At 40.9% G+C, this 13,557-nt stretch overlaps 1 protein-coding gene across 6 annotated transcripts in view; it reads right to left on the reverse strand.

The window, feature by feature from the left end:
• The window catches only part of LINGO2 (leucine rich repeat and Ig domain containing 2), a 760,588-nt gene that overhangs the window by 228,059 nt on the left and 518,972 nt on the right, over positions 1 to 13,557 (reverse strand). For all 6 annotated transcript variants that reach the window (XM_005294759.4, XM_005294758.4, XM_065549693.1 and 3 more), the window contains one exon: positions 11,258 to 11,417. The gene's annotated coding sequence lies outside the window, so the exon portion shown is untranslated. The remainder of the gene's footprint in view (positions 1 to 11,257; positions 11,418 to 13,557) is intronic.

Raw genomic sequence — 13,557 nt, forward strand, 5'->3', positions numbered from 1 at the left:
CAAACCCATTGAGCGCTGCATAGTTCTGATCAGCAATGTCATGAGATCATAGCCCATTTCCTGCTATTTCAGAGCTAGATGTGCGCAATTAGCCCACCCATTAACACATGCCCAATTTTGTGTGCAAATCCCTAGTGAGGGACACGTATAAGGGATTTGCATGAACAAATAGCCAATGAGTTTCCTTGTAGGTTACGTGCATGAATAAGTACATGATTTGTGTATGTACACTGGATGTTGGTGAGGATGTTAAATACATGCAAATATTACTCCTGAGGGCATTCTGCATCAACTAATGAAACATTCTGCCCCCCAAAATAAAAATTCTGCACACAATATTTTAAAATTCTGCAAAATTCTGCTAATTTTATTTGTCAAATAAATGTGGAGGCTCCAGCATGGCATTGGGGAGCACAGGCCATTGGCTGCACAGAGGTGGGAGATCACTGTGCAGCTCCCCACCCCGGGACATGGACTCAGCAGTGAGGTTGCACCCAACCCTGAAACAGCACAAAGACCGGGCCTGCCCCAGGTCCCCCTCCATGCCAGGTGCACTAGGGGTGAGCAGGCAGGCTCAGCAAGGCAGGATCCAAGTGTGGAGGGGCTTAGTGTGTGTGTGGGATCCTGGTATGGGTTGAGAGGGTTCTGTGTGGGGCAATCTGAGTGCGGGTGGCTCAGTGGGGGATCTGGGTGCGGGGGGTCTGGATGCACAGGGGCTTGTTGGGGGATTCTGGGAGCAACTGTAATGGGACTCTGCAGGAGGGTCCAGATGCAGGTGGTTGGGACTCAGTAGGGGGGTCTGGATATGGTGGGGATAGAGCTCTGTATGGGGGTCTGGTGTGGGGGCTCACTGGAGGGTCCAGATGCTCAGAGAGTGGGGCCATTGGGGTGAGGATCTAGGTGCAGCTGGTTGGAGATCAGTGGGGTGGGGATTCGGGTGCGGATGGCTCGTCGGGATGGTCCAGATGCAGGGGGAGTGGGGCTTGGCAGGAGGTGTTCTGAGTGTGGGGGGCTCGGCTCGGTGCAAGGGTCTGGGTATGAGGGTATCTGGATGCACGGGAGTTGGGTGAGCAGCTCCTTGTACAGTGATCCCTCCCCCTGCAGCTGAGGAGCGATGGGTACAGGAAGCTTGGGGGGGGGCAATTTGCAGAACTTCCTGCAGCCAGGGGGGAAATATGGGGGTGGGTGTGATCCGGCCCTGGATGTCATGCAAGGGAAGAGGAAGTCCCATCCTCCCCAGCCCAGCTGGGACTCTCAGCTGGCTCAGGGTAGGGGCCACCAGCCGGGTCTTTTCCTGCCCTGGGCAACCAAAACATACTTCTGGGGAGGGTCATATGACCGCTCTTGTGGCTTCTCTTGCTTCCCTGTCAGAAAGACATTGTTCTGTGGGGAAGCAAAGAAATCTGCGGGGGACATAAATTTTGCACATGAGCAGTGGCACAGAATTCCCCCAGGAGTAATTAAATAAATGAGTGCAATTGCTCACATCTAACTTTGAAAAGATTGCCCCTCAGTATTCAGGTATCTTATCCAAGCCCAAAAACAAACAAACAAACAAAAATACAGTGTCTTGTTTGACAGTTTGATTAGTGGCTGCCATTTTAGATCAGCTTTTATTTTACTCAATCTAGTTCACCTAAATACTAACTTGAGCTGTGCAGTCTCTGTGTGAATGCATCTTCCCACAGCTAATCTTCCCTCCTCCCTGAAATGAAAAGCACCATTACCAAATCCTTACAGTTCATGAACAGTAGAGACTGCATGTTCCTGGAACACCTTCCTTCCTTCTTCCAGTCTAAAGAATTCACCATTCAAGGACAACAGGGATCAGTTTTAAACTACAACACAATAAAGTAAGCATTTAGGCTGAATTTAGCTATTCTTTCACATGTTTAAATCTAGTAAAAAATTAATACACTGTGTGGTTTATCTGAGAGAAGAGCATATGCCATTACAAAGCAATTCCATAAATGTTTAGCTCCACTGTGTGAAGCAGCAGTAGAACTAATGTAATCAAAGTAGCAGAAGAATTCCCAATATGCAGTAAGAAATTGACCTGCCCATCTTCTTTGCCAGAACACAGCTATGCCAGAAAATCAGTAGCAGGATCAGTCTTACAATTGCATAGAATTTGTTACTATTAGTCATTATATTTTTCTTCCAGTGTAGAACGTGATTATTACAGTGCTGCGTTTTACAACATAAATGTAGATAGGAAAGGACCGAGATTCACCTATGGCTACTCTGAAATCCCTGCAAAATATATTATTGCAAATTTTGGTCCAGAATTTCAAATAGGGGTGTGCATGTGTTTAAGTGCATTTTTATCTATACAGTACCACACAGAGTCCAGATTCTGTCCTATGCTATCTGCTTAGGGAAGGGGAGAGGAGGAAAGGGGAAGGGAGAAGCATCCAGATACTGGTTATGACTCCCTGACACTCTGGACCAATCTGTGATAATCTAATTATCAGAGGGAGGAATCCAAATACCGTGCTATGTCAATACTGAACATGTGCTACCCTACTCCATTAAGATTTTGGGCTGTCACTCACACTGAGTAGTAGAATGGCATTTTTTCTAACAGGCATCTTTTTGATGATCTGGCAAAGAGTGAATATTTATTCACAACATGATCTACCTGGCTGGAACCCAGCCTGTTCTACTGGTAACATTCCATCCACTACCTTCTTCATTCTATTCAACATAATGATACTTTGCCTGAGATTGAGAACAGTGCAATAGCATTCCAGTTCAAGCACAAAGATCACCCTTTTGTTGGCAACGCCACAATGGTAGCATCTTTCCAGTCTTGTGGCACTTTTCTTTCATCCATACTTCATTACAGAGTTTTGTTAGTTCCTCCATCAGAATATTGCCTCCTGTCTTTAGTACCCATGTTTGAATTCTGTCAACCATAGAAGCGTTCCCTTATCTGAGGCATCTGATGGCTGTTTTAATTTCATTGGGTGTTATTGGTCCCTTCTTAGCATTGGCATTTCTCTCTACTCTGTGCATAATCATTGGTTCTAGACAGTTTAATATTCTTTCCATCATCTGGCTTGTTCTTCATAAGTTTTTAACATCCATCCATGAGAACCCCTGATGGGCATTATCTGTGATGGTCTGATTCTTCCTGAGAGGTTTTTCACTATTCTATAGAACTGCTTGAAGTCTCCCCCTGCACTGCTTCTTCTACCTCTGCAGTCCTCTCTTGGACCCAGGTATTTCTATCTTTCTATCTTTGTCCTTTTGTCTGTATCTTGCATCTGCCTCTAAGAATTCTGCCTCTAAGAATTCTGCCTGTGTCTTGCACTATTCCTTTCCTGTCTTCAGAGCTTTCCTATAGTCAATCCCTCCCCATATTCCAGATGTAATCCATGCATCTTTCTTCCACCCTCTTGGATGGCCCACTACTTCCTCTGCTGTGTTAACTACCATCTTCTTTTAGTTTGACCATGTATCTTTCAGACTTTCACCAGCCTGGTCCTGTAAAACATTGGAATGGCTGCTAAATGTAATCTGATCTATGTCTCTTTGTCCCTGAACATCTTTATTGCCACAACACTTTGTGTCTCTCTTTGTGATCTTTTTTAGTTTAAAGTTGTAACGTTATCACTAAAAGATAATGTTCTGAGCCAACATCATCTTCTCTGCTAATGCTGACAGCCCTCAGAGAAGATGCCCATCGCCTAGATATACACACTTGGTCTATCTAGTTGACAGTCACATTGTCCGGTGATGTCTATGTGAGTTTATGAATCCTCTTGTTCTGGAAGAGTCTACCTCCTATCTTTAGGGTGTTTGTGCCAAAGAGAATCAAGAGCCGTTCATTTTCAGTTCAGATGCCTTCCATTGCTATGCCTGTGACTCTTTCCCAGCCAGTAGAGTTGTTGCTGACCTGTGAATGAAGTTGCCTACACTGAAAAAAAGCTACTGCTTGGCAAAAACCCATCTTAATCATCTTTAATGACTTAAGAAAGTGTTCAATAGTATCCACAGGGAGAACTTGTGGAATATTGCTAAAAGCTATGGGATGCCAGATAAACTGATCCACATAATAAGGAGTTTTTGATGGAAGTGGATGGATGGTATGATCTGATACAGGTCTGGAGGAATGGTTCGATAATGTGACTGAAGTTAGACAAGGGTGTGGGTAATCACCAATCCGCTTTGCATTAGCAATAGACTGTGTGATGAAGCAGGTGTGAAATTTGTTAGTGGAGATGAGTTATGAGACCTTGACTTTGCTGATAACATGGCTCAAGTATGATGTAGAACAAAATGATTGGCCTTACATTAGAGGTAGATAAGGAAAGAGCAAAAATTGGACTGAAAATAAATGCAGAGTAAACCAAGATTATGAAGATAGGAAATGGGACAACAGATGCACATGAGTGTACGTGGATGGAAAAGAAACTGGAAAGGTTGAAGAGTTCCGTTATCGGGGGAATGTGATGACATTTGGAAACAGCTGCGATGAAGATATCTATATGAGATTAAGAAAAGCAAACACTACTTTGGGGACAATGAACAACATCTGGTCAAACAGAAATCTCGACACCAAACTAAAGGTCAGATTATACCATGCGATTGTACTGAGCATGCTACTGTATGGAGCAGAGACTTGGACAATGACAGTGCTAACAAAAAGAGATTGTAGGCTGCCATCACAGATGGTTGAGGAAGATACTACACATTTCATGGAAAGACAAAACAAATGACAGAGAAGGACATTTTAGAAAATATTATCAAAGAAAAGGTTCAGATGGCTGGGACAGGTACTCTGTATGGAAGGTGGAAGACACGCTAAGAAAGCATTGAATTGGGTGCCCAAGGAAGGAAAGAGAACATGAGTAAAGCCAAAGAAGAACTGGAAGAAGGCACTGGCATTACCTGGGAGGAACTAGCAAGCGACTGCAATCAACAGAGAAGCAGGACTGCCTGATGCGTCAGCAGCACAGGAAGGTGTAAGGTAAGGTCTAAGAGTAGTAGCAGCTATCTCATTCAATTTCAATAGGACTATTTTTGAAGTAACATAAGAGTCAACAATAATAACTGTGTCAGAACCAAGTATCAGGAAGCAGCAAACCATCAAAGTGATCTAACTTGAGATAGTGGTTAAAATGAAGGAAGGTGGAGAGCTTTGTTCTTCCTTTGGCAGAATCAACAGTGGTGTTATCTATGCACAGTGTTTGCAAAATATGTGGTACTTACATACTATGATGATAGGCATATTGGATAGATTGGCTAGATTTAGTGTGAGATTCAGTCACCTTTACTCATGTTGAGTAGCAGCTTACTCTGTTAGTAGTCTCATTGATTTTAATAGGTTTACTTGCAAAGTAAACTACCAGAGTGAGTAAAAGTTGCAGACTCTAGCCCATATTATATTAAACAATCTATTAAATTAAATGGATAACAGTAGATTAGATTGGCTAGAAAGACAGATGACCAATGGTGATGGCAGGATCAATCTGAATTTAAAGATAAAAAATTCTAGCTCAGATTAAGTTTGGCAAATTTGGATAACATTAGAAATACACGCACCATAATTCACTCACAAAGCTTTATAATTTACATTGTTGTGTCCATTAAAGGAAGATCCTAGACCTAGCAGAAATTCAGGCTGAGATTTGGGTATAGGAGCTACAGCAAAATGAAACATTTTACCATGTTGTGTCATTCTCTCTTCACTCCATACAAGCAATACCTATTCATTACTGAGACCAGTTTTTGGCATACAGGTTGAAATTCATCCTTAACTCATCCTGTCTTATACTAAGCGAGTGAAGCCGGTATGGTCTGTAAGATCATCCCGCTACCCTGAGACCTGTAACAAAGGCTCAAGGCATCATCTGCAATTCCAAGATAAGGTGAGTTGGACTAACTTAATGCATAAACTCTGAATTTCTAGGTTTAAGACAACACACACATATTATTGTCTTGCAAGTGTGTTTAATACTGTCCCTATCTGATTTTGTTTTGTTTTCAATCATAAAATGTTAATAAATAACCCCTTCAGAATTCATATGATTTTTAAAATATGTATTGTATTCCATCTGACAAGACACAGAGGTTCCAAAGGACATTTTAAAAGACATTTCATTGTATAACTATATAGTAAGGCTACACACACACACACACACACACACACACACACACTTTACTCAATAGACCATGACAGCTAATCTGAAGATGCTACGAACCATCATTTCAAACACATATTTAGGGACTTCTTAAAATGTCTATTATTTACTTGACAGACCATGAACTATTGTGCAATTCTGGATTAGGAACTTTATAAAAAACTAATTTTTAGCTCGATATGTTCTGATGGTGAAACATTTTCTTTTCCATTTTGTAATGGGAACAAAGATGTCCCCATAGCTAAAATAACAGCATCAAGCTGCATCATGCCAAACATATTCTATCACTCTTTCATTCTCATCCCATCACAGGAGGAAACTTTTCTTGTGTACAAGAGGCAAGCGTAAAGTGTCTCTCTCATTACAATGGTACAATATGTTGGTCAATAAGGGATCAGGATGGGGAGGGGAATGACCCAAAACCATGCAAATCCCAAATGAAGAAAAATATACCATTATTCTAAAGAGCCAGGTGAACCCCAAAAGGTTCAGGAGTGCAATTCATTATGGATAATGACCCAGACAGTGAGATGATTTTCTGATCCTCTGCTCTCTGCAAAAAAATTATCTTGAAATCTTGGAGCTAGTCAGGCTGGAAATACAGTCGAAATAGGATATTTTCGGCAATCCTACCACAGTGCTGACCAGAAACAAGAAATGCAGAGGGGTTCAAAAATAAAAACAGCGAAGCTGGGAAGGTATTATCCAAATATCCTGACTTAAAGTTTGATCTGACACAGGTTCCAAAAAAAAAACCCCTCAAGAACCTATTTGCCTTTCCTAGGTAAAGACCAAAATTCAGATGGGCATTCAGATTTCAAACATCCCCGAAGTGTACGGCTACTCAGATGCAGGGCTTAGGATGCAGCCTGGTTTCTAACAGTAATTCTGTTTTTGTTCCCTTTTCAGCTAGGACATGCTTTTCCCAGTCTTTTCAGAAGAGCGCCTAGAGTGAAACAATCTAGGTAGCTTTCCAAAGCAGCTTAATTAGTTTTATTTGTGAACATGTTGGTGAATGTATCTGACACTTTCTCTTCATGTAATGTTTCCTCCTCTGCCTGCTGAGCTTGCTCAAGAGTTGAAATTGAATGATTGATGAGATGATTAAATAATGAATAGAGGGATAAAGCCTGAAAGATGAAAGCCTCATAAGAGATATAAAGTTGTGAAGAAGCTTCCCCAGTTTTAATTGACACATAAATTTCAAGAACAGGATTACGAGATTTCATTGTTTCGTTTTCTGGATAATACAAGCACCGTCCATATCTGGCCATCTGAACAAGGCTGAGTAATTTTGGTTAGTCTTTGTGATAGCTGGGTCTGCTCACCCATCCCCTGGGTGAAGCTTTCAGCACTGCAGCTAGCAGCAGACTGGAGCTACAGTGGGATTTCTGATCAGTGCCTATCTATTGTAGCTCTGCCTTAACTATTTTCAGTCCAGGTAGAGCTAGAGGAATGCCAATTAGTCCTCCCAGCTCAGCATGACAGACAGCTACACTCCCCCTCCTTTAACAATGAATTGGGGGTGATTTGGAAGAAGACTGCTCCTAAGCATCCTCCATATCCTGAATCTATTAGTAAGAGGGAAAAAAGGATCTCTCCCGAGGTTCCACCTTGTCTCTCTTTCTGCTATTCAAGTGTGAGGGAAAATAAAGAGGGTCTCCTTCTTAAAGGTCCAACATTGCTTCTCTTGGATCCAGAAGTGAAGATCCCTTCCCCCTAAGACTCTCATTTTCCCCAGGGGTTAGGGGACAGCACTGTGGCCTACTGCCCCCTTTTCACCCCCGTAAGGGTGGGTGTGTGGGTGGAAGGGGTAGCCTGAGGTCTTTTGGGTAGAGATAAACTAGGTATAGAAGGTGCATTGAGGCTTCTGTCAGGTTTCATAAGATATTCAGGGATGGTGGGAGAGAATCAGAACATATCTAAACAGTTTGACCCTGTATTACAATCTGTGGTCATATCAGTACCAACCTGTTCACTCATCCCTAGTGCACCCAAATGATAGAATATTTTTACATGCACGTAGAAGCATACTACTGTAAATATTTGAGCTCTATTCACAGCAGCATGTTTGTCTATTGCACTTCTATAATAACCCTGATGGAACGACACAGTACAAAATCATTTCACGATACCCAATCAGTTAATTCTTCAAAATCTCAATCACATGTCACAGACTTAAAGCTGATACAAGGAGTGCATGTTCAGCTTTCTTGTGAACGCTCAAGGTGATGTAATACCATCACAGGCTCATCACTTTCTAAAATTTATATATTTTACTTTCATACCCAAAGAAGTGCTTTGAGGTGCCCAAGCACAAAAAAGGTGCTGCTATTAAATGAGAGGGGGGAAAAGGATGTCAGTTGTATAATCGATAGCAAAATTTTCCCATTTAAAAAAAAATCCTATAAGACAACAAACATGTACAAAGTTTTACTATTTGGAGAGTTCATGTAACCCCTCCAACCCCTCCAAATACTGAGGTGAGAATAGGTTCCTATAAAAACATGCTGGTTCTTGATTTAGAGGCCAGGACTATCCCCACCTCTGAATGATGCACAGGGCCTTGACTACTGTGGCAAATATGCGCTTCTGCTGTGCAAAGGAGGGGGAAGATGCTAGGAGCTTCTGGGGTTTCTGTAGTTCCCCCAGCACTGCAGGGCTATTTCCCCATCACCACAGAATGGTGATTTCAGGTGGGAGAACGAGGGATAGTAGAGTCATAAGAAATGACCCACCAGTAGGCAATCTGGTGACCCAGGCTAGGAGCCAGAAGCAAGATTTGCCCCTTAATGCTAATTGTGTGGTTAAATGTAACGTTTCTGAGAGCTAAACTTTACCTATATTTATCATTATGTCATTTCTATAGCACCATATGTTTGGAGGCACTTTACAGACATATTAAGGGACCCTAATTTCAGTGTGGATTCAATGCACTGCATGGATTCCTCAGTAAAATCAGCAACCCAGACGATGTATAGATTGTAGGATGAGAGGAAGGGATTAAGAGGAGATGTGGTTCATCTTGTTTCCTAGGATCTTTTAAAATATGACAGTTTTAAAATATATTTTGTTTATATAGTAGGCAAGATAGGATGGCTAGGAGTGGAAGGCAAGTGAAAAATGGGAAAGTTTTAGAGGGCCTAGAAAGGAGGATTTGATGCATCTATTTGTAGACACAGCATGTATCATATCCTACACAACATCTTAGACTACAAATCATAGTACCACCACTGCCTGCTTCCTTCCAGTTTGTCCACAAATTAAGTTTCACAAAGACTTTTCATAAAGTGGATAAAAAACTGGGGGTTAGGAGATAAGGATTATCTAAGCATAAATGGTTCTGATTCACGAATGGATTACTCCAGTTTTAAACCAATATAACTGTATTTCAGCAGAGCTACACCACAATAAAACTGGAATAAAAGAGTTATGTCTATGATAGACACAAACTGTCGGCCTATAGTTCATCTAGAATAAAGTAAACTTAGGGTTAGAGAGAAAGACCAGCACATGAAGCCCAGAGTTTAAACAATATGTTTTTAACAGAAAGCACTACCATTAAACTTCCTTAATACTGTACCACACGAATTTAAGCTACAACACTATTTATCCTCCAAACTGTAAACTGCCATCTTATTTCAGTCATTAGTTGTGTCTTTTTTCCTTCCTTCTACGCCTGCCAAAGTAACAAAGTATAACACATGCAGCACAGCTTTGGTGAAAATATTTGAAACAAATATATTCATTAAATAATTACTTCTGAATTCAAAGGACAGACATTATGAATATATGATTAAGTTTGTAATCAGGTTTACAAATATGCCTCTTGCTCTAATTATTGTTTTTTATCTCCAATGCACTGATGAACAGTAAACCGGCTGTATTCCCCTCCTCCCCCCATTCATTACAACAAAAATAGTTCTTCTGTCAATATCTGTTAAAGTACATATATACAGCAGCATTGAGAAAATTTAACAGACTCATAAATGGCCCCTTTTACTGGGTCACGAAACAGATGATGACTATTATTGACTTTAACCAGTGTCAAATAAACATGGGGTTTTATGTCCCAAAGAGGACAGTCACTAGCACCACCAAGCAGTCTGGCACTTTGTTCGTGGTGTCAGACTAATGAGTAGTTTCTACATTTTGGCTTAGCTGCAATCTCACATAGGGGAGGGAAGCAAGAGACAGAGAATCAGGGGATAGGGAGAAACACGCCTCCAAACTACTGAGATGTCTGTTGGAGACACAGCAGATGAGCTTAATTTTGGTTATATTCAGTAGTGGCTGATCGACTCTCATCACATCAGATGACATCAAATTAAGTAAATTAATTTTTATGGATAGTTCTGAGCAGGGAGATTAATTAGCCTGGCACCAAAAGGTAAGGAAGGGTTCTCAGGCTCTTGAAATAAAACAACACGTATGCTGGCCATTCTAAGCTCCTACAGGCCTGAGCTTTACCTTACTTCCATTGATTTCAGACTAGTTCAATGCCATTGAGTTCAGCAGAGTTCCTCCTGATTTATGCAGATGTAAGGGAGAGCAGAGTCCATCCCTTGGATATTTGTCCTTTGATTAAGTCGAAAACATTTTTCTTTTTCAAGAAAGCAAAATTTCTCAGGTAATGCATGAGCTATTTGGAAGTGAAATTGAATAATCTCTTTGTATCTGTTTGCAGAAAAGAGATTTCCACAGTAAAAAGAGAACGGATATGATAGTGCAAACATTCTAGACCAGTAGCAATTCTAATACAGTTTTTATGGAAAAACAAGTGCTTACCTTATCACAATTTAAGACACACACACAGAGTAAACATAATGTCTAAGCACATCTTTGTATTTCTCCCTATTGTTCAGAGGTATGTGATTACAATTGTATTGTTCCTATCTAATATGAATCTTAAGCCTGGTCTTTGCCTTATCACACCTGGAGAATAGAAGGATTAATTTAAATGACAAACATCACTCTGAGATAATACAGTAAAAGTAGCTATAGAATATAAAAAATAAACAGGAGAGTGATATATAATGCTATGGACAACTGCAGTTAATAGAAGTCCTGGAAGCTGTCAATAAATTAACTGATTTCAATAGTCTTACCTGTTACACTATTAGTAAAAGTCCAGTCCTTGGCTGTCTACCATATGAAGCTCTTGGCCACTGGGTGAAGTCAAAATAGAGTATTTGATCATAATAATCCCATCCTGTCATGGACAACAGCATCTCTCACGGCACCACACTCAAACTGCTCGAAATGAACCTGTAACACAAATATTCTTTTATTTTAATTGAAAAATAGTCAACCATGTCCAAGGACCAGGGGCATCGCTACTTAATCAATAAGTGCTTCATAAAGGAGCATGTACAAACCCATAAATGGCTCTTGATAAACATTAAGGCCAGAGACTGTGAAGCTTATGCTCCACAGAAATTGTTTTTCCTGAATATGTGTTGCTATACCGTGTAGTTATCGATCTATTAAAACTGTCAGGCTTAATAATAATATATTTATCTTTAAAAAGTTACAGCCATCCACCACAACTCTGCTGCAAACACAGCTGTGGGTCCCTTCCCAGAGAGGGTCCCATTCAACACCCTTTCCCCAGGCAAAGCTCTCATCTGAAGCCAACAGGAATTTTATCTGAGAAAGGAGTGATGAGTAGAACTCAATAATATTTGGGTGTTCCATGGTGGGCTTCCCAGGTGACAAACAGTACAAGGCTGAATATAAACCAATATCAGGCATGTATACTTTTTGCACTATAACCTACATATAGGAAAAAAACCTACATGTAAAGGCAAAATATTCAGGGCCAGATGCTCAACTGGTATAAACCAATACACAGAGTCAGTGGAGCTATGCTGATTTACAACAGCAGAGGTTCTGGCCCTCAACATTTATGCAATGTTAAGATTGCATCATTTTTAAAAAGTCAAAAAAATTAACATTTCAGCTTCCTGCAGCAACTTCTACTCACTCCCATGACACATTCTATAAGCTGCGTGGTAGACATTTAACAAGAAAAGCCAGAATTGAAACTGTACCATGGGTATTTATTTTGCCGTGGGTGTTCTCTATTTTGCCCCAGGTTTCTTTCAGTGGAAGCCAGGCTGTGGCTCCCAGCAGCAGTAAAACTACCTGGAGAATTTGGCTGCAGTGATATTATTTTTGTGCAACTTCCACTTGACTGGACAGTTCAGATCTCACTGGCAATGTCCACAGAGCAGCCAGGGAATGTCAGGGCCAAGGCACCCAGAAGAGGCAGTGATTCCTTTGGGGCCCTTCAGCTTTGCCATTGAGTTTAAAGCACACAGTATCAGCCCCTCATATGCCAAAAGAATCAGCCGCAGAACTAAATGTTAACAATAGAAAGAGACACTTGTGCATCTAAGATTATAACTCTTATTGAGCCTCTGCTGGAACTTAAAGCTGATTTTGTCATTGCCTATGGAACACTTTGGGAAGCTGGCAGTGTATTCACCACCTGCTCCCTACCCCTAGAGGTGAATGCCATCTTCTTGAATATTGCTTACATTCTATTATACATGGCAAATGTATGTGTGTATGGGGGAGAGGTCCCCCCGCCATCATATTCCAAAAAACCAAACCGATTTTTCCTCTAACTTTTAAATCTTTCACCATTGGAAAGACACTAAGTATGACACATTTCTGCTTTAAAAGATAACGGTTACACAGCTACAAATGAGCTAAAACATGAGGGCCATAACAGAAACTGTTCTGCAACCTAGAGTGATCATTAGCGTAACCAAGATAAGCAAAAAGGTATTTACAAACAAAGGACAGGGTAAAAAAGAAACCCATGTAATAAAAATGTAAAGTAAACAAAAAAACCCCACAAAACATACTTTGCCCAATGTTAAGCAGATGGTTGGTTGCATCTGATGCACGATGCACCACCAACAAAAAACAGTGGTAGATTTATTGCAGGCTTCTGGGTGATTTTAGCTGAGAAGGCAGCAGTGTACAGAGATCAAACATAGGTACTTGGATGCACTCATATTAATAATGATCAAGACTAATAGTTCTGTTCTTATCTCCTGTACTCAAGGTCAGATGAACACTTATATTGTAAATACAGCTGGGGACTGATCCTGCACCAAGATTTTACTGGGAGTTTTGCCATTGAGTTTAATATGCACAGGATCAGCCACTAATAAGCATAAAGGATCAGAAGCGGCAGGAAATTTTAACAAAACACAGAATGAGACACCCTTGTGCATCTAAGATTACAGCTCATAATGTTCCTTAGCTATAAATGTACTACATGGGGCCATTTTTGTAGCTAGTTATCCCGTGGTGACATTTCCACAGAGATAGCAAGAAGGAATTAGGTAGGAATGTAACATCACACACACACACACACACACACACACACACA

The sequence above is a fragment of the Chrysemys picta genome, chromosome 6 (assembly GCF_011386835.1).
Source record: "Chrysemys picta bellii isolate R12L10 chromosome 6, ASM1138683v2, whole genome shotgun sequence".
Lineage (NCBI taxonomy): Eukaryota > Metazoa > Chordata > Testudines > Emydidae > Chrysemys > Chrysemys picta.